Source organism: Pongo pygmaeus, chromosome 13 (genome assembly GCF_028885625.2).
Source record: "Pongo pygmaeus isolate AG05252 chromosome 13, NHGRI_mPonPyg2-v2.0_pri, whole genome shotgun sequence".
Taxonomy (NCBI): domain Eukaryota; kingdom Metazoa; phylum Chordata; class Mammalia; order Primates; family Hominidae; genus Pongo; species Pongo pygmaeus.
Window position 1 is genome coordinate 79,408,422 of NC_072386.2, and position 25,849 is coordinate 79,434,270.

The following is a 25,849-nucleotide window of genomic DNA, read 5'->3' on the forward strand; positions in this document are numbered from 1 at the left end:
CTTTGTCTGTGTTTTACTGATTCACAAGAAAAAAACATGCTTAGTCTGTCAGCGTTAGAAAGAAGCTTTTGCAACATTTAGATTGTTTTGGAAGTTGAAAAAAAATCTTTGAGCCATTAAAATACTTGTTTGTAGTACATGTAGTACGTGTAGTACAATATTGTTTATTGTGTCTTAATTGTGGCCAATATTCTTTAGTTTCATTCTTTTTTTTTTTTTTTTTTTTTTTTGAGATAGAGTCTTGCTCTGTCACCCAGGCTGCAGTGGTGTGATCTTGGCTTACTGCAACCCCCACCTTCCCATTTCAAGTGATTCTCCTGCCTCAGCCTCCCGAGTAGCTGGGATTATAGGCGCTTGCCATCTCACCTGGCTAATTTTTGTATTTTGAGTAGAGACAGGATTTCACCATGTTGGCCAGGCTGGTCTCGAACTCCTGACCTCAAGTGATCCACCATCTTTGGCCTTCCAAAGTGCTGGGATTACGGGGGTGAGCCACTGCGCCTGGCCCCTAGTTTCATTCTTAAGGATTCTCAATTTTTTTAAGCTTCAATCTCTGTGGCTTCTGCCTTAAAATATTGCAGAATAGTGTGATATTTAGAAATATGCAGTGTATTTTGGCTTTTGATAAGGTTTTATTGCCTTCTTAATACATTTCTTAAAATGTAGGATACCGAAAAGAATTAGTTTTAATTCCAGTTGAGTAACCAAAGAGTGTAGGTTTATTACTCCCAACTGCTAGGGTTATGGTGTTATGCAGTACAGATTTCTGCTTTTACGTTTGTCAAATGTGAGTAATACTGTCTGCTTAGTAGGAGTGCTTATAAGGGTTTTATGTATATTTTGAGTTCTTTGTTTTTTTAAACAATGTGAAAGACTTATGTAAAGAGAATTAGGATTCTTATGTCTAGATCATATTCACCAGGTGAATATGATCTTGAGGTAAAGGAGTGTAACACATGACTGATGGCTGAGAGGTTCTCTAAAGGTCATTGGGTGGCTTATTGGGAAGATACAGAGTAGCTTTAGGGTTTTTAAAGAAGGCCCAATTATATGAATTTTTGAGGAGTGATACCAATGTTGTGAAGACAGATTAACATTTTAAAAATAAGTGTTAGTGGTCATCCTGGCATTGTTTTTCTGTTGGCAGTAGGTTTTATAATTATTGCACTATAGTTACTGGTGGAATTCTTTTTATTTTACATATTCTTTTGCAGCCCATTTGTTCTGGATTTCTGCATTAGGAATATACTTTGAAAAAGGCTTTAATTCTTTAGCACAGTTTGTGGCTGTCTGTTACAGATTGCCTTTTTGAGGACATGCAAAATGTCCTCAAATAATATACCACATGCTGTTTATTAGAATAACATGTTAGCCTTGAGTACTTTTTAACAAGTTAATTTAATCTATTTGCTTTGCTTTATGTGCTTTTAAACTTTCGTACAATCAGGATAATCTTTTAACTCAAGATTTGTGACTGTATTTTGTCAACAAAAGTCAGTGTCTTAATTATAGAAAAATTGGGGCATATCATTCTCTTTTAGTAATTCAGTGTATATGATGGAACTGTTCTTTCAGATTTCTCCAAAAGGTTTTCCTTTCTTGTTTTTTTTTTTTTCGAGACGGACTTTCACGCTTATTGTCCAGGCTGGAGTGCAGTGTCACGATCTCAGCTCACTGCAGCTTCTGCCTCTTGGGTTCAGGTGATTCTCCTGCCTCACCCTCCCGCGTAGCTGGGATTACAGGTGCCTGCCACCACACCTGGCTAATTTTTTGTATTTTTACTAGAGACGGGGTTTCAACGTGATGGCCAGGCTGGTCTTGAATTCCTGACCTCAGGTGATCCACCTGCCTCGGCCTCCCAAAGTGCTGGGATTACAGGCCACACCTGGCCTCTTTTTTTTACATGTATTTACATTTATAAGCTGACCAGTAGGTCTGTCTTTTTTTTTTTTTTTTTTTTTGAGACGGAGTCTTGCTCTGTCACCCAGGCTGGAGTGCAGTGGCACGATCTCGGCTCACTGCAAGCTTCGCCTCCTGGGTTCACCCCATTCTCCTGCCTCAGCCTCCCGAGTAGCTGGGACTACAGGCGCCCACCACCAAGCCCGGCTAATTTTTGTATTTTTAGTAGAGAGAGGGTTTCACCGTGTTAGCCAGGATTGTCTCAATCTCCTGACCTCGTGATCCGCTCACCTTGACCTCCCAAAGAGGTCTGTCTTTTAACATGTACATATGAAATAAAATTCTAGGTAAATAAAATCTCTTTACATTATTTAAAGAGTATTTAAACTTACAGCCTATATTAGTATAAACATCTTAATCAGGCCACATTTATCAGTTATTGTTGAAGAATGTGGTCTTTCACATAATTAAAGCTTTAATTTGTATTCCAAAGTAGTAATATTAAAAGAAACCTTGGCTGGGCGTGGTGGCTCATGCCTGTAATTCCAGCACTTTGGAAGTTGAGGTGGGTGGATCACAAGGTCAAGAGTTCGAGACCAGCCTGGCCAACATAGTGAAACCCCGTCTCTACTAAAAATACAAAAAATTTTCCGGGCGTGGTAGTAGGTGCCTGTAATCCCAGCTACTCAGGAGGCTGAGGCAGGAGAATCGCTTGAACCCGGGAGGCAGAGGTTGCAGTGAGCCAAGATGACGCCACCTCATTCCAGCCCGGGCGACAGTGTGAGACTCCGTCTCAAAAAAAAAAAAGAAACCTCAAAAACACAGTGTCCTGTTTATTGATTATCCTTTTAGCCTCTTCTCCATCCCTTGAAAGTCATCATTTTCCCTCTTCTTTTTCTTCTCCCACAAAGGTTTCTCTGTGTATATAAATACTGTATTCCAGTGATACCTTGTTCATTTCTAAATACTTAAAGCTTAGCAAATGGTCTTGCCTCAAATTTCTTGAGCATAGGAACTCCGCTTATTCTTTGAAAATCATCTTTTACATTCTCAGAACACAGCAAACAACAGGGACTCAGCATTTATTTGCTGGAATTAATCAGCCTTTAAACTGTGCTTTAATTCACTGAAGGTTTTTTCAGGAATGGTTGGGATATAATAAGCAGCTTCTCTGAATTGTCTCATACCACTCTCCTATTTACTGATGGTAAGTTTGGCTACATCTTTTTGCTAAAATGCTAGGAAAACAGATAAACATTAAAGAGATTCCTACATTGCATTGGAGGTTGGGCCAGGTGATTTCTGACTTCTCATTTAAGTCTGCCTATTTAGCATTATTAAGTACTTCACTTATATTTTAAGTTTTTTAATCAATTTTTAGTTTAAAAAAGTAGCATAGTAGGTCAAAATGTATGAAAATGTATAGAGAGAACTCTCTCCAAACCTACTTCTTTATTCATCCTCTAATAAAAATAATTATTATTTTTGTCCTTCCAGTATTTTACTTTATTTTATATATATGTATATATATATACGCAAATACAGTCACGTGCTCCATAACAACATTTTGGTTAACAGTAACCTGCATTATACAATGCTGGTGCCATAAGATTATTTGTTTTTATTTTTTTGAGACAGGGTCTCCCTGTCACCCATGCAAGAGTGCAATGGTGTGATCTCATCTCACTGCAACTTCTGCCTCCAGTGTTCAAGCGATTCTCGTGCCTCAGCCTCCTGAGTAACTGGGATACAGGTGTGTGCCACCATGCCCAGCTAAATTTTGTAATTTTAGTAGAGATGGGGTTTCACCATGTTGCCCAGGCTGGTCTTGAACTCCTGACCTCAGGTGATCCACCTGCCTCGGCCTCCCAAAGTGCTGAGATTACATGGGTGAGCCACTGTGCCCAGCCTCATAAGATTATAATACTGTATTTTTACTGTACCTTTTCTGTTTAGGTACATATAAATACTTAGCATTGTGTTACAGTTACCTACAGCATTCAATACAGTCACCGTACAGGTTTGTAGCCTAAGAGAAATATGTTATACCATATATCCTATTTATGTAGGGGATGGTTTCAGGGTGAAACTGTTCCATCTCCGATCATCAGGCATTAGATTCTCATAAGGAGCGTGCAGCCTAGATCCCTCGCATGCGTAGTTCACGGTAGGGTTTGTGCTCCTACGAGAATCTAATGCGGCTGCTGATCTGACAGGAGGCAGAGCTCAAGCAGTAATGCTCCCTTGCCTCTGCTCACCTCCTGTTGTGTCACCGGTTCCTAACAGGCCACAGACCAGTACCATTCATCAGCTCAGGGGTTGGGGACCCCTGGCCTATACCATCTAGGTTTGTGTATATATACTCAATGGTGTTTATACAAGGATGAAATTTTCTAAGGACTCTATCAGAATGTTCTCTTTAAGTGACTTATTATATACCGATGTGCTCATTAGAATGTTAAGTAGATATTTAAAGTGATACATATAAAGACATATAAATACGATACTTATAAAGTGATATACATGGAGTGTGGAAAATACCTGTTATAAGCGTAGAGAGAGTTGTATATAAAATGTTACGGCAATTATTACTGTAGCTGTGTAAACTATGTCTACCAATAAGATCGTGGGCCAGGTGGCTCACACCTGTAGTCCCAGCACTTTGGGAGGCTGAGGTAGGCAGTTGGCTTGAGCCTAGGAATTCAAGACCAGCCTGGGCAACATGGCAAAACCCTGTCTCTCCAAAAATATACTAAAATTAGCCAGGCATGGTGGTGCGTGCCTGTAGCCCTAGCTACTCAGGAGGCTTAGGTGGGAGAGTCACCTGAGCTTGGAAGATCAAAGCTGCGAGCCGTGATTGTGCTACTGCATTTCAGCCTGGGTGACAGAGCGAGACCCTGTTTGAAAAAATTAAAAAAAAAGATCGTGGATTAAAGGTGATATTTTTTCTGTCTTCAAACTTTCTGAAATAACTTCATTATATTAACAAATTATATTAAGCAAATATATGCAAAGTAAATAATTTTGAAAAAAGTACAAAGTATATTAGTATATTTTTCTTTTTTTGGAAACTAAAATTGGAATATTAACTGAGTCCCTAAATTGTTGTTACAACCTTTTTTTTGTTTGTTTGTTTGTTTGTTTTTTTGAGGTGAAATCATGTTCTGTCACCCAGGTTGGAGTGCAGTGATATGATCTCTGCTTACTGCAACCTCTGCCTTTCAGGTTCAGGTGATTCTCCTGCCTCAGCCTCCCGAGTAGCTGGGATTACAGGCGCCTGCCACAATGCCCAGCTAATTTTTGTATTTTGAGTAGAGACAGGGTTTCACCATGTTGGCCGGGCTGGTTTTGAACTCCTGACCTCAAGTGATCTGCCTGCCTCGGCCTCCCAAAGTGCTGGGATTACAGGCGCGAGCCACTGTGCCTGGCCCATTACAACATTTGAGAAGATAAATTTTAGACTAAAAGAGTTCCTGTAGAGTAATTCAGACCCTTTAATTTTATAGAATCCCTGTGAAGTGAAAGACCTGGTTAAAGGTGGTGGCTTAGCTGAAACTACTTCTCTTGACACTTAGGACAGAGTTTTCTCTTAGACTATGGTTTCTAATCTAGAACCTAGAAGGAATATGAGGTCTCTCTTTAAAGTTCTTAAAATTTTAGACACTTAGACATTTTAGTGGCCCTACATTGAGAAGGTGTGTAATGTCAAAATGTCATTGTTACAGTAAAGTATTAAAATGGATGTTTCTATTAACTACAGTAATATGTAAATACAGATAAAAATATGTCATAGTTGTCACAGATACAGTGTTTCCCATACATAATGTGTTTTCACATGGTGTGCTATACCCCAAATTTTAATATATTGTCGATCGTGACATTCTGGAAAAGTCTTTCTGGTTGGCCGGCTGCATTGGTTGTAAACGTGTGATCACAGTCATACCCTTCAGGTTGGGAATCACTGTTGTGTATTCTTTCTTGTAGATTAGAACACCACTTCTGGGTTCATGGCTTGCCTGTACTTCTCTTAGAATGCTAAGAAATATAATTTTGTTAGTCAGAGCTTCTTGTGAAGCATTGGCTACATGGATTATGTGAGATTGGCCTGAATGTGTGCTGCCTCCTTACATATTCTAAAAACTGTTTAATCACTTTTAGTTTACCTTCTCTCTCTCTCCCTCTCTCTTCTGTGTGTGTGTGTGTGTGTCTCTCTGTCTCTCTGCCTCACACACACCCACACACACATACACACACACGAAAGTCAAAACAGTTCCGCTATTTCAAAATGTTTATGTAGTTAAAATTTTAATATTTGCCAATCACAAAATTCTAAAAAAGTCTGATTGGGCTGCTGCGTTGGATGTAAATGTGAAATCACTGTCATCTGTTTATTTTTGTTCTTTTACTTTTCTAATTCAAAGTAACAAAGTGCACATGCATTGTTTTTACCAGAGCATTTTTGAAATGAAATTTTGTGAGAAATTACTGAGACTGAGGATTTTTTCTTTTGAAATTCCTAAGATATATGATAAACAATTCTTGGTAATTGATTGCTATATGTAGAACCCTAAATTGTTTCACTGAATTACACCAGTGTGGGTTTTATAAAAAAGTAAAGGTAGTTTTGCTTCTGCTTTGGAATTCTAGTAAATTATGTTATGACTAAAGACTGACTTGTCACTAAAATTGTCAACATGCATTATTGAATGTTGTATGCTGTTCATATGGATAAAAATGTCATGATCTGGATAGATGTGTGGGCACCTTGGACTGTGAAGTAACCTGGCCGTTGCTGTTTCAGAATCTTAGATTGTCATATTTATGTATTTAACTGTTAGTCCTTCAGAGAGTTTGATAAGTAACGTGAAGGGATAGATACCACAAATTTGTAGTAATTTAACAAGTTTGTATTAGTTTAGTTATATAGGGTTTTGTATTTTTGTTGTTGTCATATATTGTTTGTTGGAATAAAAAATGTTTTATTGAGGTATGAATTACTTGGGGTAAAGTTTACCAATTTAAAATGTATAATTGATGAATTTTGACAGGTATTTAAACCATGATCAGAATCATGATACAGAACATATTCGTTACTTAAAAAGTTTTCTTGTGTCCATTTGCAGTCAAGCCCCTTCCCTTGCCCTGATCTCTGAAAGTACTAATCTCCTTGCTACTCCTAGTTTAGCATTTTCTGTAATTTTTAAAATAAATTGACTCATACTATGGGTAGTCTTTTGTGTCTGACCTCTTTCATTTAACATAATAGTTTGAGCTTCATCCATGTTCATGTTTCACTAGTTTCATTTTATTGCCATGTATTTTATTTTATTGCTGAGAATAGTATTTATTGTATGACTGTTTCACAGTTTGTTTATTCATTAGGTGATGGTCATTTGGGTTTTTCCATCTTTTGGCTTTTATGCATCACTTCTTTGACCATTCACACACACCTTTTTGGCAATGCATAATTTTATTTCTCTCAGGTAAATAGTCAGAAGTAGAATTACTGGTTTTATCCTGTGTGTTTAGTTTTGTAAGAAACTGCCAACTGTTTTCGGTATCATTTTGCATTCCCACTAGCAACGTATGAGAGTTTCAGGCGTTCCACATGCTCACCAACACTTGATAATATGAGGTTTAAAAATTGTAGGCATCCTAATGGATACAAAGTCATATTTCGTTGTAGTTTTAGTTTACATTTCTTACGTGTCACCTGTATATCTGTTTTGATGACTTGTTTATTCAAATTTTTTCCCAATGTTTTTCTTAGAATCTCATCTCATTGAGTTGTAAGAGGCTTTGTTTTTTTTTTAAATATTCTTGATACAAGAATTTTATCTGTTATATTTTGTAAGTTTTCTTCCACTAAATGGCCTGCCTTTTTTCTGCTTTATAATTTGTTTTGAAGAACAAAAGTTTTTTATATGAAGAGTGATTTTTTTTTTAATTTACAGATTGTTTCTTTTTTTTTTATTGTACTTTAAGTTCTAGGGTACGTGTGCACAACGTGCAGGTTTGTTACGTATGTATACATGTATGAAGACTGATTTATCATTTTTTTTTCCTTTTATGGTTTGTAGCTTTTTGTGAATTTTAGAAATTTTGTTTTACCCCACAGTCACAAAGATTTTCTCCTGTTTTCTAATACTTTTGTAGTTTTTATATCTTACATTTAGGACTCTGAAGTATTCTGAGTTAATTTTTATATATGTTGTGAAAGAGAATAAAAAATATATTTGGTCTTTGCCCTTGTTCTTGGTACAGAGCTCTTAAAACCCTGGGAGTTTCCTGAACGGTCCAAGTGCTTTTTGTTGTGTAATGAGATGACCCTAGATAGCTTCAGGATGGGGGGGCAGCTTGTCAGAAAAAGCAGCCATGGGTTAGAGGATTAGAACTTTTAGCACCCTCTCCCCCCAGAGGGGAAAGGGGCCAGAGATTCAGCTCAGTTACCAGTGGCCAGTGATTTAGTCATTCGTGTCTCCCTATGGAGGTAATGAAACCTCCATAAAGACCCTTAAACAGCGGGGTTCAGAGCCAGGCACAGTGGCTCATGCCTGTAATTCTGCCACTTTGGGAGGCTGAGGCAGGTGGATGGCTTGAGTTTGAGACCAGCCTGGGTAACATGGCAAAACCCCATCTCTACAAAAAAGAAAAAAAAAAAAAACCCTCTTAACTCGTGTGGTGGCACATTCCTGTAATCCCAGCTACTTGAGGGGGCTGAGTTGCAAGGATTGCTTGAGCCTGGGATATTGAGGCTGCAGTGAGCTGTGATTGTGCCACTGTGCTCCAGCGTGGGTAACAAAGTGAGACCCTGTCTCAAAAAAACAAAACAACAAAAAAATGGGGTTCAGGGAGCTTCTAGGTTGGTGAACACAATGATTTTCTAGGAGGTTGGCACTCCTAAAGAGGGCATGGAAGCTCTGTACTCCCTCTTCCCATACCTTGCCCTATGCATCTGTTCCATTGGTCTGTTCCTGAGTTGCATATAGTAAATAAAGTGTGTGTGTTTTTTTTTTAATTCTATGAGTCATTCTAGTGAATTAAGTAATCTGAGGAGTTTAGGGGAACCCCCAAATCTATAGCTGGTTGTTTCAGAAATATGGGTTGCTCCTGGGACTTGTGAGTTGCATCTGAAGTGAAGGCAGCCTTGTCGGACCCCTTAACTTGTGGGATCCCAGTAATTTTGGATGGTGTCAGAATTTAACTGAATTGTTGGATACCCGCTTGGTGTTGAAGAATTGGTGTGGAAACCCTCAGACATTTGGTGTCAGAAGTGGTGTTAGAAAAAAAGACATCATAATTGGTCTCAGGAATGGGATTTGCTAGAGCTTCTTACGAAACTCAGGAAAGTGCTTTATTTACTATTACCAGTTTATTATAAAAGATAAAACTGAGGAACAGTCAAGTGGAGGAGGTACTTAGAGCAAAGTTAGAGTGGAGGGTTGCAGAGCTTCCATACCCTCTCCAGGTGTGCCACTCACCCAGCACATCCATGTGTTCACTAACCTGGGAGCTCCCTAAGCCCTGTTTCAGGGATTTTCTATGGAGGCATCTTTACATAATGATTGATTACATCATTAGCCATTGGCGATTGAACTCAATCTCCAGCTCCTCTCACTCCCCGAAGATGTGAGTAGGGCACTGAAAGTTCTAACCCTCTGATCATGGCTTGATATTTCTGGTGACCAGCCCTTATCCTGGAGCTATCTAGGGGCCCTCTAAGAGTCACTTCATTAGCATAAACTCAGGTTTGATTGAGAAGGGCATGTTAGGAATAACAAAAGACACTCTATCACTCAGGAAATTCTGAGGGTTTTAGGAGCTTTGGGCCAGGAACCTGGAATAAAAACGACCAGGTTTTTTTTTTTTATACACAGGTGGCTTTTTTTGGGGTTTTTGTTTTGTTGCATTTTCAATTCTCCCAGCACCATTTGTCAAAAAGACCAACTTTTCCCCCATTAAATTATTTTGGGAACTGTCTAAAATATCAGTTGACAGTATATGTGTGAGTTATGTCAGGGTTCTCTGGGTATTTTTTTTTTTTTTGAGATGGAGTCTCACTCTGTTGCCCAGGCTGGAGTGCAGTGGCGCGATCTTGGCTCACTGCAAGCTCCACCTCTCGGGTTCACACCATTCTCCTGCCTCAGCCTCCCGAGTAGCTGGGACTACAGGCTCTCGCCACCACGCCCGGCTAATTTTTTGTATTTTTAGTAGAGATGGGGTTTCACAGTGTTAGCCAGGATGGTCTCGATCTCCTGACCTCGTGATCCACCTGCCTCGGCCTCCCAAAGTGCTGGGATTACAGGCGTGAGCCACCGTGCCTGGCCTTCTCTGGGTATTTTTAATGCCAATACCACACTGTCTCAGTTACCATGTTCAGGTCTTAGACATGTTTGGTTAAATTTATTTCTAAGTTTTTCATATTTTTTGATGTTACTGTAAGTGGCATTTCTTCTTAATTTTACTCCCAATTTTTTATTACTAGTATATTGCTAGTATATTGATTTTTGTTTATTGTCTTTGTATCCTGCAACCTTGTTAAATGCACTTTTTACTTCTAGGACTCTTTTTTGTAGATGCTCTGGGGTTTTCTACAAAGGTAGTCAAGTCATTTGTGAATAAAGATAGTTTTACTTCTTCCTTTCCTATCTGTTCACCTTTTATTTTTTTTCTTATATCCATTACATTTTCATTATAGAGCTGATGAAAAGCAGTGTGAGTGTTCGTCTTTGTCTTTTCTCAATCTTATGGGGAAGGCATCCAGTCTTTTACTACTAAGTATGATGTTAGCTGTAGTTTTTTCACAGATGCAGTTTATCAGGGTGAAAAGTTTCTTTTTATTTGTAGTTTGCTGAGGCATTTTTTTTTTTTCCATGAACATGTATTGAATTTTGTCAAATCTCTTTTTGGCGTCTATTAAGATTCTCATATTATTTTTCAGCCTGTCAATATGGTGAATGATTGATTGATTATCAATTATTAACAATTGTGTATTCCTGGAACAGACCTCTCTTGGTCATGAATCCTTTTTATATACTGCTGAATTTGATTGGCTTAAGTTTTTTAGGATTTTGTAACTGTTCATAAGGGAAATTGGTTTGCCTTCTTTTCTTGTAGGGTCTATAGTTCTGGTATCAGGATAGTGCTGGTCTCATAAAATGAATTGGGAAATTATTTCCCTGAACAAGTTTGCATAGTTGTTATTATTTCTTACTTAATTGTTTGGTAAAATTCACCAACGAAGTCATTTGGTCTAGGAAGTTTCTTTGTGGGAAGATTTTTAACTATGAATTTGATATCTTTAATAAATAACAGGGCTACTTGAGTTACTTCTGTTTGAAAAGTCAAATTCTGTAACATATTTGAAGAGATTTATTCTGACCCAAATATGAGTGACCAGCCCCAGGAGATCATGAGAATGTGTGCCCAAGGTGTTCAGTCTCCAGCTTGGTTTTATACATTTTAGGGAGACATAAGACATCAATCAATACATGTAAGATGTACGTTGGTTCAGTCTGGAAAGGTGGGACAACTGGAAGCAGTGAGGGATAGGGGGCCTTCCAGGTTATAGGTAGATTCAGTGATGTTCTGATTGGCAATTGGTTGAAAGAATTTATCTAAAGACCTGGAATCAGTAGAAGGCAGTGTCTTAGTTGCGGAGACCAAGGTTCTTATTATGCAAATGAAGCCTTCAGGTGGGAAGCTTCAGAGACAATAGACTGTAAATGTTTCCTGTCAGACTTAAAGGGCCTGTTCTGTCAGTCTTCAGGTCCTGTGTTGATGTTAATGCTGGTCATCTGTGCCTGAATTCCAGCGGGAGGAGAGTATAACGAAGAATGTCCTACTCCCATTCCCACTTTCCATCATGGCCTGAACTAGTTTCTCAGGTTAGCTTTGGATTGCCCTTGGTGGAGGGGAGGGTCCATCAGTCAGTTGGCGAACTCAGAATTTTATTTTTGGTTTACATTTCTTTTTAAGTGAGTTTTGGTAATTTGTGTCTTTTAAGTTGAGTTGAGTGAGTTTTGGTAATTTGTGTTTTATCTAAGTTTTCAAGTTAATTGCCATAAAATTGTTCATATTATTCCTTATCCTTTTACTACATTGAATCTATAATGATACCTGATTGATTATTTATTTATTTATTTATTTTGAGACAGGGTCTTGCTCTGTCACCCAGGCTGGAGTGCAGCGGTGTAGTCTCAGTTCACTGCAACCTCCGCCTCCCGAGTAGCTGGGATTACAGGCGTGCACCACCACACCCGGCTAATTTTTGTGTTTTTAGTAGAGATGGGATTTCACCATGTTGGTCAGGCTGGTCTCGAACTCCTGGCCTCAAGGCTGCCTGCCTCGGCCTCCCAAAGTGTTGGGATTATAGGTGTGAGCCACTGTGTCTGGCTGATGTCTGATTATTTATTTTTGATATTGATACATTGTGTCTTTTTTCTTAAATACTAGCAAAACATTAGTCACTTTTGTTTATCTTTTCAAATAAGTGGCTTTTGGTTTCCTTTTTTTTATTTTGCTTTTCTTTCTATTTCATTGATTTCTTCATTATTTTCTTCTCTCTGTTTGCCTCAGGTTTAATTTACTCTTTTTTCTAGCTTCCTAAGGTGGAAGTTTAGATAACTGATTTGAGGCCCTTCTTTTCTTATAGTTGACCCTTGAGCAACATGAGAGGTTAGGAGAGATGACACCTCCACCCGCACCCCTGCCCCCACCCCTCACAGTTGAAAATCCTCCTATAACTTGACTCCTCAAAAACTGAACTACTAATAGTCTACTGTTGACTGGAGGCCTCACTGGTAACATAAAGGGTTGAATAACAAACATTTTGTATGTTATATGTATTATATGCTGTATTCTTACAGTAAAGTAAGCTAAAGAAAAGAAAATGTTACTAAGAAAATCATAAGGAAGAGAAAATACATTTACTATCAAGTGGAAGTGGGTCATCACACAGGTTATCCTTGTCATCTTCGTGTTGAGTAGGTTAAGGAGAAGGAGGAGGGGCTGTCTTGCTGTCTCAAAGGGGTGGCAGAGGTGGAAGAAAATCTGTGTACAAGTAGACCTGATGTTGTTCAAAGGTCAGCTGCACTTAAATTTTAATGTTTTCATTTGAGCACATCAGAGATGCCGTTAAAAATGACTCAGAGTACTTGTGCCCTTTCTGTGTAAGTAATGATTGGTTGTTGCGAATTCATTTCTGACTCTAATTCCATTTTTTAAAAAGCCTACCTGTATAATATTTTAGGATCTGTAGAGATTTTCTTTTTAAGGAATAGGAAATATATATTAGTAATAACCTGCTGACTAATCTGCTTCCACTCTTGCCCTTTCCCCACACAGCAGCCCAAGTGATCTTAAAAAAGTTAATGGATCACATCACTCTGCTTTTTCAGACACTCTTCAGAAATAGTGTGGGAGGCAGAAATGACCCCCAGAGTTGTCCACGTCGTAATGCTGGAACCTTACATGGAAACAGGAACTTCGCAGATGTGAGGAAGGTGAAGATCTTACGATGGGGAGATTTTCCTGATGTATCCACTGGGCCCAGTGTAAAGACAAGGGTTCATACAAGAGGGAGGCAGGAGGACTCTGAGCAGGAGAAATGACAACAGGAAGCAGAAGTTGGAGAAAAGCAAGGAAGGGGCCATGAGCCAAGGAATGTGGACAGCCCCTAGAAGCTGGGAAAGGCAAGGGAGCTCATCTTCCCTAGTGCCTCCAGAAGGAATGCAGCCTTGCCAACCCATTTTAGACTTCTGACCTAGAATTGTTAGGTAATCCCTTTAAGCTTGTAGTTATTTGTCCAGGAGCACCAGGAAACTGATACCAAGTGTGTCAGGTCTCGCCTACTCTGGCCACATTGCCTTTTCCCACCAATTTCCCACTGCCTTTCTTATTCTCTCTGCTTGACAAAACTCATTCTTCTCTCCAACTCATTGTGCTCAGTGTTCTCTTTGTGTTCAGAAAGGCCTCTGCTCTAATGTCATCTTAGATAGCTGTTCCCTCATCACTTAAACCAAAGCAGGTCTCCCTACTTCCCCCAGCCTCCATCACATTTTTCTATTTTAGCTTCATCTCTGAACGTTTCCGTTCCTGAATTTATTTTTTACTTATTGATTATCAGTCAGCCTCCCCTGCAGATAAGCTCCTTTCCTTGGCATTAGGGCAGAGGCCTATTGCCAGAACAGTGCCTGGCCCATAGAAGGTGCTTAGCAAATAGTTCATGGGATGACTGTGAACCATTTTGGTTGTTGAGGAAGTAACATTGGCAAAATGTCATGGTTAAATAAAACAAGCTTTGATACAGAGCATGTGTAGGTGGCTTGTGTGGTTAAGAAGAGTGATTTGTTCTTGAGATATTGTCAGTCTTATAAATAGAAGGTTGTATCTAGGGTACCAGTAAATTTAACCAGTGGAGATTAAAACATTAGCTTTATGACTTACCGTTAAACCTATTTCAAAGATATGGCTTTGATGTGTTCCCAGATGGACTTCAAGTTCTCTCTCCCACATGCTACCACAAGGGATGTCTTGGAGGAGCACAGCTGCCTCTGTTGGGGTGAGCAGAGAATGGGCCCCCCCCAATGAGTGGGCAGCTGGTCAGAGAGCGTAGGTGGTTCTCTCAGTCCCCTTTTCTCCAAGGCTGCCCAGTTATGTGGTGAGGTGAGCATTGTGGGCAGTGGGAGGCTGGAAGGGGTCCTTCCTGCAGGAGACCCCTCTTGCATGAGGCCAGGGGAGTGGAATTTAGCTCTAGAACTTTGGTCAGCTTGAGTAGAGCTCCGGCAGCTAGAAAGGGAGACTTGAAAAAATAAGAAAAAATTAGATTTTTGTCAGTCTGCTTCTGGAAATTGATACTCAGTAGTAGCGTGCCTTCTCAGGGCTTTCTCTGGGAACTGGCATTAGTCTAGACTGAGGTTAGTAAATTTTGTGTGTAAAAGGCCAGATATTTTAGGCTTTGTGTGCCTCTTAACAATTTTTGTCACATATTCTTTGTTTTATCTTTACAACCATTAGAAAAGATATAAAAGCTGGGTGCAGACTGGCCTGCAGGCTGTTTTTTGCTGTCTTCTGGTTCACACTCCAGTTTTCTCTGTTTGTTCCAGCTGGAGGAGCTGGGGTCAGTTACACTGGGCTTTGCAGGAAGAAGCTGGAAAGGCTTGGCCATGGAGGCTGTTTTTCTTGACATAAAAATAAAAATGTTCATTTTTTCTTGTGTGCTTGGTGAGTGATCTGGAAACAGTTGTACAACTCATAGTTTGAGAAGTATTTTGTTCAGTGATAGTGTCATTTGGGTGAATGCTAGATTTGAAGGCCAGTACCAATTAGGATGATCTTGAGGTTTATGGTTCTTAAAAACTCCCTGAGTTGAAGTTTCATTTGAATAATATATTGCTTTTTGGGGTAAAATAAGGTTGAAAGAGATGGAGGTAGTCAATATTTTTATATTCTCTGAAGAAAAAGGCAACATGATTAATACCAGTATTATTTACTCATTAAATTTTATATTAATGGATATTATGTTTGTTACCTTTTTGTGACTGTAAACATTTGGTAATTTTTTTTCTCTTGAATTATGTGAAATACCTGTCAATTGGTTTTGTTTTGTAACAGATAGGACACATGCCTATTAGGTATCTTTCTTATTCAGTGTGGTTTTGCTGCAGAAGGTAGTTACTGTCCTGGAGGATCAGTCCAGCTGGACATAGGTGTTCACAAGTTCCCTCTATTCCTGCTGGTCATAGCGTGAATGCCTTTCAGCTCAGTGTAATTTCTAGGATTTGTTCATTTCATAGCTCCCTGGTTGTTTTTTCTTTCTCTAGTAATTTTCTGTGAATTGGGAGTTTACTGTTCAGCCTAAGCATTAGGGAACCCTAATGCAGATTAATGGAGCTCTTCCTCTGAGAGGTTACCCCACCTTTCCATTTATCTGCCCTGTAAATTCCCGCCACCTCAGCCTCTCTGCACTCTGAACTCAGATCAGCAAGACCACAGTGCTTTGTTGGGGTACCCCTGCCTTCCACCAGTCTGTCAGGTGTCTTCAGGAAGAAAACAGGGACAGTCACAGGATCCCAGATGGTAGTCTTTTACTGCCTGTTGATCAATAGCTGAGCCATTTCATACATTTTGAGGGAGGGGATCCAGTACCAGTTACTCCATTGCAGCCACAGGTGCAAGTTCTTAGTTCCCATTAGTGGGGAATGGTATTGAAGAACCAAGATCTGGGTACAACATGTGCTCACTGTTATATGGGTGTCTTTGCTTCTCAAGACAGACTTGAGAAATAAGTAGATAAATTACATTACATATTCACACACACATTTTTACAACCATTTCTGTACTTACATGTTGAAAACCATGAGTTTATATTGTTACCTCCATTTCCAGTTTATCACCACAGGGTTCATTCTTACCTTCTCCCTTTCCATATTTGTAGTACCTGCAGTATATTGACTCATTTGCTCAATCCTGTAACATACTGAAAGTAGTTTCAGAGTTGCTGATCCATACCACTGTGGTAAACATACCTTTTATCCAGAGCTTATTACCTATTGACAGTATAGTCCCTCACTTACGATGGTTTGACTTAGCGATTTTTCAATTTACGATGGTGCAAAAGTGATACACATTCAGTAGAAATTGTAACCCCATTTTAAGTTGAGGAGCATCTGTAAAATGCATTTTCCAGTTGTGATATTTTCAACATCCGATGAGTTTATTGGGATATAACCCCCTTGCAAGTCAAGGAGTAGCTGTACTTTATATCTTTGGACTGAATGTATGTAATACTGTAATATACAATACTAAACATATTGTGTGAAGAGTTACTTAGGTTATTTCTTTATTGTGGTTGTGTTTTATTCATTAGAGGTAACGTTAGGTTTACTCACTCCTATTTATTTTATTTTGATATATGAAATATTAATAGGGTTTCAGAAGTCTAAACTATACAAAGAGATATAATCGTAGAAGTGTCAGTACCCACTTCCTCCCTCTAATCTCTTCCTCCAGTTCCCACCCTTGAGGGTGTTAGTGGGTCTCATTAGTTTCTAGATTATCCTTCATGTTTCTCTCTGCAAAATTAAGCCTATACCTATTTGTTCAACTATTTCCAATCTTTCTTACGCTAGTAGCATTTTATATATATTCTTGCACTTTATTTTTTGCAGTTAACAATACCTCTTCCCAGCACTTTGGGAGGCCCAGGTGGGTGGATCACCTGAGGTCAGGAGTTCGAGACCAGCCTGGCCAACATGATGAAACCTCATCTCTACTAAAAATACAAAAATTAGCAGGGCATGGTGGCAGGCACCTGTAATCTCAGCTACTCGGGAGGCTGAGGCAGGAGAATTACTGGAACCTGGGAGGCGGTTGTTGCAGTGAGCCGAGATTGCACCATTGTGCTCCAGCCTAGGCCAACAACAGCGAGACTCTGTCCACCCGCCAAAAAAAAAGTACCTCCTAGAAATCAGTCTCTGTTAGGTCATTGAAATGTAGTGATGGCTGGAAGTGTATGAGGGATCTATGAGACTTTTTCACGATGGAGGTGTTACTATAGTTTGCATGCTGATGAAACTAATCTGATCCTATTGAAGAGGGAGAGGTGTCATCACTTTTCAGAAAGAAGCCTCGAAGTAGGCCTTCAAGAGGGGCTGAGATACTGGACAGAAATGGAGGGTTTTGGTTTTGGTTAGTGAAAGGACACTTCACTTTGAGGAAAAGTGACATCTGATTTATTAGAGCTTTGAATTCTGATAGAAATCCTGTGGCAGAATAGTCCTTTTCATCAAATGGGCAGGTAAAATTTTACTGGGTGAGTTTCCAAGATAGAAATTTTTTATTTAATTGGAGTAAAAGGTGGGTGCAGGTTCTGGATGAGGAGATAAGTGAAAGCACTTACAAGTTGGTATTCTTATTGAGGATCTGGTGCTCTAGAAGCTGTGACAGTAGTCATGTTCTACCAAGAAGGTCATGCTCCTTGATCTCACTTGATCCTCTCCAGACATTACCTAGAAACTTTCTGTAATCATTAGAGCTAACTTTATATCTCCACCAATCAATTCCTTCCCTTGAGAACAGATGTGGACTGAAGCAGAACCAATTTGTAATCATTTCTAATATATCATCTAGTTAGATAATGAGCTCTCACCTCCATCTAACAAAGCATTTTCACAAATTGACTTAAACTATAAGCCTGTTAGGATTGCCTGAATCCAGTCATTTTGAATTTTTCTGAAATTCCTATAGTTTACTCTGTTTGCCAGCTTTATATATGGGTTGGTGGCCTAAAACTTCAGTTCTGGGCCGCATATCCATGCATGACTCTCTTGAAAGAAAGAGAATACTCTGCTGCAATCCAAGCTGGAGCCCTTCAATTGACCTTGATTTGATTGCTTAGGGGAATGGACCATGCTGGTTAGCTCAAGCTAACCATAGTCCACTCCTGGATGTGGGGGTAGATTCGTCTTCTTCCAAAGTATATTGTCTGTGGGGAGTTGGGAGGGCAGACACCAGAACAAAAGGCTGCCATCAGGAAACAGGAGGAGGGAAGTTGGAGAGGATGTTAAGGTAGATGGTTAGTATTCATACCCCTTAAGCATTTCTACTGTAAATTCTCTTCATCAGGTCTCAACTACAAAGAAAACACATGAATTTCATTAATTAATTCATGTATTTAATATTTTTTAGAGGGAGCCTGCCATGTGTCAGGTACTGTTGAGGATATAGCAGTAAATAACAGAGAAATAATCTCTGCTCTGTGGGCAGTGGGGAGGGACCATCCCATTTTGCCAAGAGGATGTGCGATAGTATTGTTGGATCTCATATGATGTTTATATGTGAACATTTACTTGATACAGCTTGTAAATGATGTGTTGAAGGCCCTTGTGTATACAAAGGTGATAAGAAGGAAATAGATGGCATAGGAATGAAAACAAGTCATTGGCTTGATCATTCTGACTGATGTTTATAAATCTAAAAATGAAAGTATATTGCAATTAGGGAGCAAAGAATATGGCTGTCCTCTTTAAATTAAGAGCCATCAGTGTTTTCAAAAATATTGCATTTCTACAATGCAAGTCCAAGAAGAACCAGAAGTAGTGATAGTAATGATGATCTGCTAGAGATGTATTTGAAACCTAGATTCAGCTTTTATAAACCTGTGCAATGCAGGTTCATTTCTTTTTTCTTTTTTTTCTGGAGACCGAGTCTGTGCGATGGAGGTTCATTTCTGTTTTTTTTGGAGACCGAGTCTTGCTCTGTCACCCAGGCTGGAGTGCAGTACAGTGGTGCAATCACTGCAACCTCCGCATCCCAGGTTCAAGTAATTATCGTGCCTCAGCCTCCTGAGTAGCTAGGTTTACAGTTCTGCACCACCATGCCCAGCTTATTTTTGTATTTTTAGTAGAGACAGGGTTTTGCCATGTTAGCCAGACTGGTCTCAAACTCATGGCCTCAAGTGATCCACCCGCTTTGGCCTCCCAAAGTGTTGGGAATACAGGCATGAGCTGCCGTGCCTGGCCAATCCAGGTTTATTTCTGTCTGTTAACAATTTCGTTCAAATGATGTAGCCTTTTTCAGGTGTGTTTGTGTATGTATGTGAGTATATATTTGTATATTTATAATATGTATGTGTTTGTAGGTATGTGTGTGTGTGTGTATACATATATATGCATATACCAGGAAAATACAAAATAGCAATGTGGGTTTGTTATGTTTAAATTTTTACTAAAATTTCTAATAAAGTTGTTTTTTCACTATTCTTTTATTTTTCTTTAAATTGTTTGTAAATTGACCTAAATATGAAATAAAGATCTAAGGAGTCCATTGGCCCCAGCCGACAGAGTGGTGGTTACTTTTCCTGTTCTACTGAGGTTTAATGTAATATACCTGTGTGGACATTCATCCACAGTGGTTGATGACTAGGCATTCGTTTCAAGCACACATGGACTATTTATGAAAATTAGCCATCTGCTAGGCCATAAAACCTCCACAGATTTCAGAGGACAGCTATCATCAGACCACATTCTGTCACCACAGGCAGTTAAGTTAGAGGTCATTAACAAAAAACGTAATTAGAAAAAGTCCCCTACATTGGGAAATTTAAGATAACTTCTAAATAACTTACAGCTCAACAAATGAAACTTAATGGAAATTAGAAAGCATTCAGAACTAAATGCTAACAAAAAATACTTTAAAAATTGCATAATATAGCTAAGGTTGGACTTCAGGAAAGAAAAAAGGCTGAAAATGAATAAACTAAGCATGTACCTTAGGTGAAAAGATAACTGCAGAATAACCCAAATAGGGTAGATGAAAGGAAATGAAGTGAGCATAAACTAATGACATGGAAAACACATTAAGTAGTAAGGATAATAGAGCCCAGAGTTGGTTCTTTGAAAAGCCAAATAGTCAAACTTTTGGCAAGATTAATTGTGAGTGAGGGAAAAAATACACAATATTCAGATTGGAAAAGGGAGCCATAGATATAAATTCCACAGAGATTAAACTGGTAAGATAATGTTAAGAATGTGCCAATAAAGTCAAGATTTTAGGTGGAATAGATAAATTACTAGAAAATAAAAATTAACCAAAACTGACTTAAGAAATAGAAAACTTTAGTAATACTAGAGCAATATGGAAATTGAAGCAGCAGTTAAAGATCTTTCCACACAGAAAGCACCGGGCCACAATGACTTCAGAAGAATGTTACACCGAAGCATTCATGCAGCAGATAATTCCAGTCTTTATATAGAAAAAGAGAGTATTTTCCAGCTCATATTATGAAGCTAGGGAACCCCTGACAACCACCACGTAAGAGCAGCAGGAAAGGAAAACAGACTAGTTTCCTGGTCCTAGTTGGAGATATTCCAGGACTCAGGAGAATCCCCGCTTTATCCAGATTTGCTTGCAGGTTAAGATGTGGATTTAGCCACATGGAAATCATTGGTTATCTTGACCTGATTACTTGGCTTTACTGGAGAGAATAAAAGCCTGTTTGGAGTGGGATCAAGAGACCAGGGTGTTCGAATTGGCAGCACATGTACAAAAATTGGAACGATTGAAATGATGACTTTAATCACTGCATAATAACCCCCTACAATTTTGTGAAGCATTTCATCTTTTACTTCTGAGAAAAATGCAACTTAAAATTACCATTTCTCATTCACTAGACTGCCACAATTTAATAAGTGTCTTAGGGTTCTCCAGATAAATAGTGTCAATAGAATATAAAAGATTTATTGTGAGGAATTGGCTCACAGGATTATGGAACTGAAATGTCCCACAGTCTACATCTGCAAGCTGGAGACCCAGGAAAGCTGGTGGTGTAATTCAGTCTGCGTCCAAAGGCCTGAGATTCATGGGAGCCAGTGTAAATCTAGTCCAAGGGCAGGAGAAGATGAGATGTCCCAACTCTAGCAGTGGGGCAGAAAATAGAGGCCAGTTCCTTCCTCCTTCACCATTTGTTCTATTGAGGCCCTCAGGGAGTTGGATGATGGCTACTCACATGGGAAGGGCTGCTGCTTTGCAGTTCACAAATTCAAATGCTAGTATCCAGAAGGACCCTTACAGACGTACCAACAAACTGTATTTTATCTGGGCACCCTGTGGCCCAGACAAGTAGATACATAAAGTGAGTCATCACAGCAAGTATGACAATGCCGTGTACTGGAGGCAGTGTGTGGATGTGCAGCCACTTTGCATTCCATATGACCTGGCAACTGACTTCTGACTGATGTGACTTAAAAACAGAGATCCCCTGGCTGGGGCTAGGATGTTTCTAGGCCTTCAGGAGGTGCACACATCTGTCTAATACATAAAGAATCTGTCTAATACGTAACGTGTACCCTGTCATAAAACTCTTCAGGCTGAACTGGAGGTTCCAGTTCTCTTTCTCTTCATAGTTGCCTCTTCCACAATGGAAAATTATTTCTGATCTTTGCTTTGTTGCTCCAGGGAGGGGAGAAAAGCCTATGAATTGCCAAAAAAGAGGACTTTAAAATATTAATGTTGAGAATTTCAGCTGAGATTCTTATTCTGGCAGTTTCTGGTTCTTTGCTTTCAACATAGTTTGAAGACAGTTTACTAGAATTGTTGGGAAATTGTTAGATGTTTCTTGATTGCGATGTGATTTTTTCACCAGAGTGCTAAAGGAATGACATTGCTGTAGTAAACATCTTCCTTGTTTATGTGAAAAGGTTTTCTCAGCATGAATAAAATTGATGGTAAATCCTGCCTCACTCTAGCAGTAAATAATACTCATTCATGAATATATGAAATAATGAGAGGAGGGAAGGTAGTCCCATCTATCTCATTGTGATGCATGTTTAATAAAAGTTTATATTTAGTATTTAATAGTTGTCAAATTTGAAATATATTTTTGCTTTTGTCAGTTCTGTGCTAATAATACTTGTAATGAAAATTCAATCCAGAAGAAAACTTTTAAACTTGGCACTTTATAGGGAATTTAATAAAAATTAATTTAATTTGCATACACATTTTGTTGCAAAGAAATGTGACAGAATGACGAATAAAATATTTTAAAGCACAAATACCAGTTATATCAGGAAAAAAAAAATTGAAGGAAAGTGGAGCAAAAATACCAGTTAATGAAGAAAGGAGATAATGTAAAATTTTTTATGTTGAGAAATAAAAATGAAATGCTAAGCCAACTGTCTTGGACAACTGTGACCTCCTTTTGGCCAAGGAAAATCTCAGCTATGACAGGATGGGAGGTCGGACATGTCTTGTAATACCCCCTCCCTGGAGAACTGCCATTAGGCTTTCTTTCCTGAAGGTTAAACAAACCAGCCCTTTGGAAAGACTTGCTTTACTGCTGATGTCAACCTACTGCCTGGTGCTGCCCCTGCCTTTTGTAGTTTTAACTGCTTACCAGCGTTCTTTCCTGATAAGAGATCAAGAACCATAGAGTGGTTCTGGGAAGTCTACGAAGGATGCACAGTGAGGGTTTTTGTGTCCTCTGCTTCACCTTTGACAGCAGAGGGCTGAAAACTCTGCCCTCAGGCCATGCTCACGCCCCCATTTTTTGTACATGACCCGTGAAAGTGCATGAAGCTCAATTGTGCGCATGCATTTCTCCTTTTATAATATTCATGACTCTTAGAGCTTATTAAATATGTATATTCAGCCACTTCGTTCATCATAAATTCCACTTCCCTTTGCCTTTCCCTTGAAGTGTCTGTTTCCGGCTTCTGGCCAGAGGCTGTGCTCCCCAGCCTGTCAGTATGGCACAAGCCGCAACCCTTTATCAGAAATAAAACTCCTTTCCAAGTTTATGAGCCTCCTCATTCTTCACTTTACACTTTTTAAGGATAGGTTTGTTTGTATGTTTTATTTATTTTTTTGAGACAGAGTCTTGCTCTGTTGCCCAGGCTGGAGTGCAGTGGTGCGATTTCGGCTCACTGCAACTTCCACCTCCTGGATTCAAGCGATTTTCCTGCCTCAGCCTCCCAAGTAGCCGAGATTACAGGCACCTGCCGCCACTCCTGGCTAATTTTTGTGTTTTTAGTAGAGTCGGGGTGTTGCCATTTTGGCCAGGCTGGTCTTGAATTCCTGACCTCAAGTGACCTGCCTGCCTCAGCCTCCTACAGTGCTGTGATTCCAGGCGTGAGCCACCGCGCCCGGCTTGTTTTAATGCGGTATGTTTTAACGTGGATGATTTTGAGAACCAAATCACTGATAATGTAGATTCCACTGGATTCATTGAAAATGGCATATGAGTTTTGTTTAAAAATGTCAGTGTTCATAGTACATTGAAATCTTTGAAACTACTTAAACTTACAATGAAAAATTTTAAATGTCAGCATAAAAATGTTCAAAGAAGCACATACTTCAAAATTCTTTTAGCAATAATAGGAACGAAAAGGTTGAAGATCACTGGCTTAAAGCATTAGATCTCAAGGGGACGTTAACACCCATTGTGGAGCCTTTTGGAATTTGAGGGACGTTTTTGGCTGTTGAAGAGCTTTGTTGACATATGGTTAGTGGGGGCCAAGGAAGCTAGACATCATGCAGTGTATAACAAAGAATAGTGTGTTTTCCCATAACTTCTCTAAAGTTCATTGGAGTAGTCTACTGCAAATATAAGTATAGAAATTTAATACATGCTAATCCTAAGGAGTATTTAAAAGAAGGAATTTATTAAAACAAACTGAAATTTTAGGAGAGGGCCATTATAGTGGGTAGTGTTTAAAATATATGTTTTCTCAAAATTGTTAAATAATGTATCAATTCCATGCATTGTCTACTTAGTGTATTATACATTTCCAACTATATGTTTAGATGAAAAGAGTTTGCAATAGATAATGCAAAAGCAATACAAGTTATTACTGGCAAGTTACATACAAATATGTAACAGGAGATATAAAGTTCATTTAAAATGTCTGAGAACCAGATATTAAATTATTAGAAACACTTGAAATACAAGGAACATATGAAATCTTATTGAATCTTATTATACTTTCTCTTAGAATAATCTCTCCTCAGATAAACCTCATTGGCTACGATACTGCCACTCACAAAGCTTATTATACATTCTCAAATAGAATGGTATTTATGACATTATTGAATATTGTGACATGGTCACCACCTTTAATACCCGTCTGTACTATCTTCACCTTTTTCTCCAAAACATTTATCCCCTTCTATGTAGATTACTTATTTGTTATGTTTGTTTTTTACTCTTTTTGTCTCCCTTGCTTGGAGACAGTATAGGAGGAGAGCATGGGAGGCAGGTCTTCTGAAGAGTTTGGCGTAAAAAGGAGGAAAAAATTGGTAGCTCGAGGGGGTAGGGCGTATGGAATCAAGAAACTTAAAAAATTTTTTAACTGAAGTATAATGTGGACATACAGAAAATCGCACAAATTAAAAGCACATAATTCTGTAAATTTCTACAAAATGAAGTCTCAGCACACCACAGTCATCCCACATGCCCCTTCCTTATCATTACCCATCTCCCACCCAAAAGACATAGGCAATTATTATGACTTTTATCACCAAATACTAATATTGCCTATTTTCAAACTTTATGTAGTTGGAATTTTGCAGGCTGATCTCTTCCATTGAATATATTTGCAGGATTCAGCCTGTACCATTCGTCTAGGAGTAGTGCAGTCCTGTTCCTTGTAGAAATATTTCATAATTTGTGCCTTCTACTGTTTGCTTGTTGTTTGAGGTATTCCCAGCTTTTAGCTGTTTCTAATAGTGCTGCCCTGACTATGCTTGTACATGTCTTTTAGTACACATCATGCATTTTTTGTTGAGTGTGTATATTTGGAGTGGAATTGCTTTCCAAAATGATTGTACTGGTTTTACTCCCAGCAGTCTTAAGTCAGAGGTCTCATTGCTTTACACCTTCACCAATACTTTATGCAGTATCTTGACTGTTGTTGGCACTTTGCGTTTTCATCTTATTAATTTCCAGAAAAATTGGAACAACATTTAATCTATTAATTTGGAGAGAATTTACATATTTTAGTATGGACTATTCTAACACATGAACGTAATGTGTTCTTTTATTTGGGACTTCTTTATTTCAGTAAGATTTTTCAGTTTTTGTGTCAAGGTCTTATGTTCCTTTTGTTAGATTTATTCTTTCACTTCTTGATTTTTGGATGTTTTGTAAGTGATATCTTTTCGAGATTTCACATTCAAATTTCTTTTGCTAGTATATAGAAATACAGTTGATTTTTGTATATTGAGCTTATATCCAGCAACCTTACTAAATTTACTTATTTTCATGGTTTGAAAATTCTTTAGGCTATTCTTCATATACAGTTAAGTTATCTGCTAATAATGACAGTTTTATTATACCTTTCAATCCTTATAAGTCTTATTTTGGTCTTATCACACTCGCTAGTACATCTGTTACAGTGTTTAAAAGTGTTAGGGAACACCCTTGTCTCTTTTCTTGGTCCCTGGGAGGAAGCTT

General features: G+C 38.7%; 1 protein-coding gene across 12 annotated transcripts in view; it reads left to right on the top strand.

Annotated features, from left to right (window-relative positions):
• AUH (AU RNA binding methylglutaconyl-CoA hydratase) overlaps positions 1 to 25,849 on the top strand; it is a 154,741-nt gene that overhangs the window by 11,933 nt on the left and 116,959 nt on the right. The window lies entirely within an intron of this gene.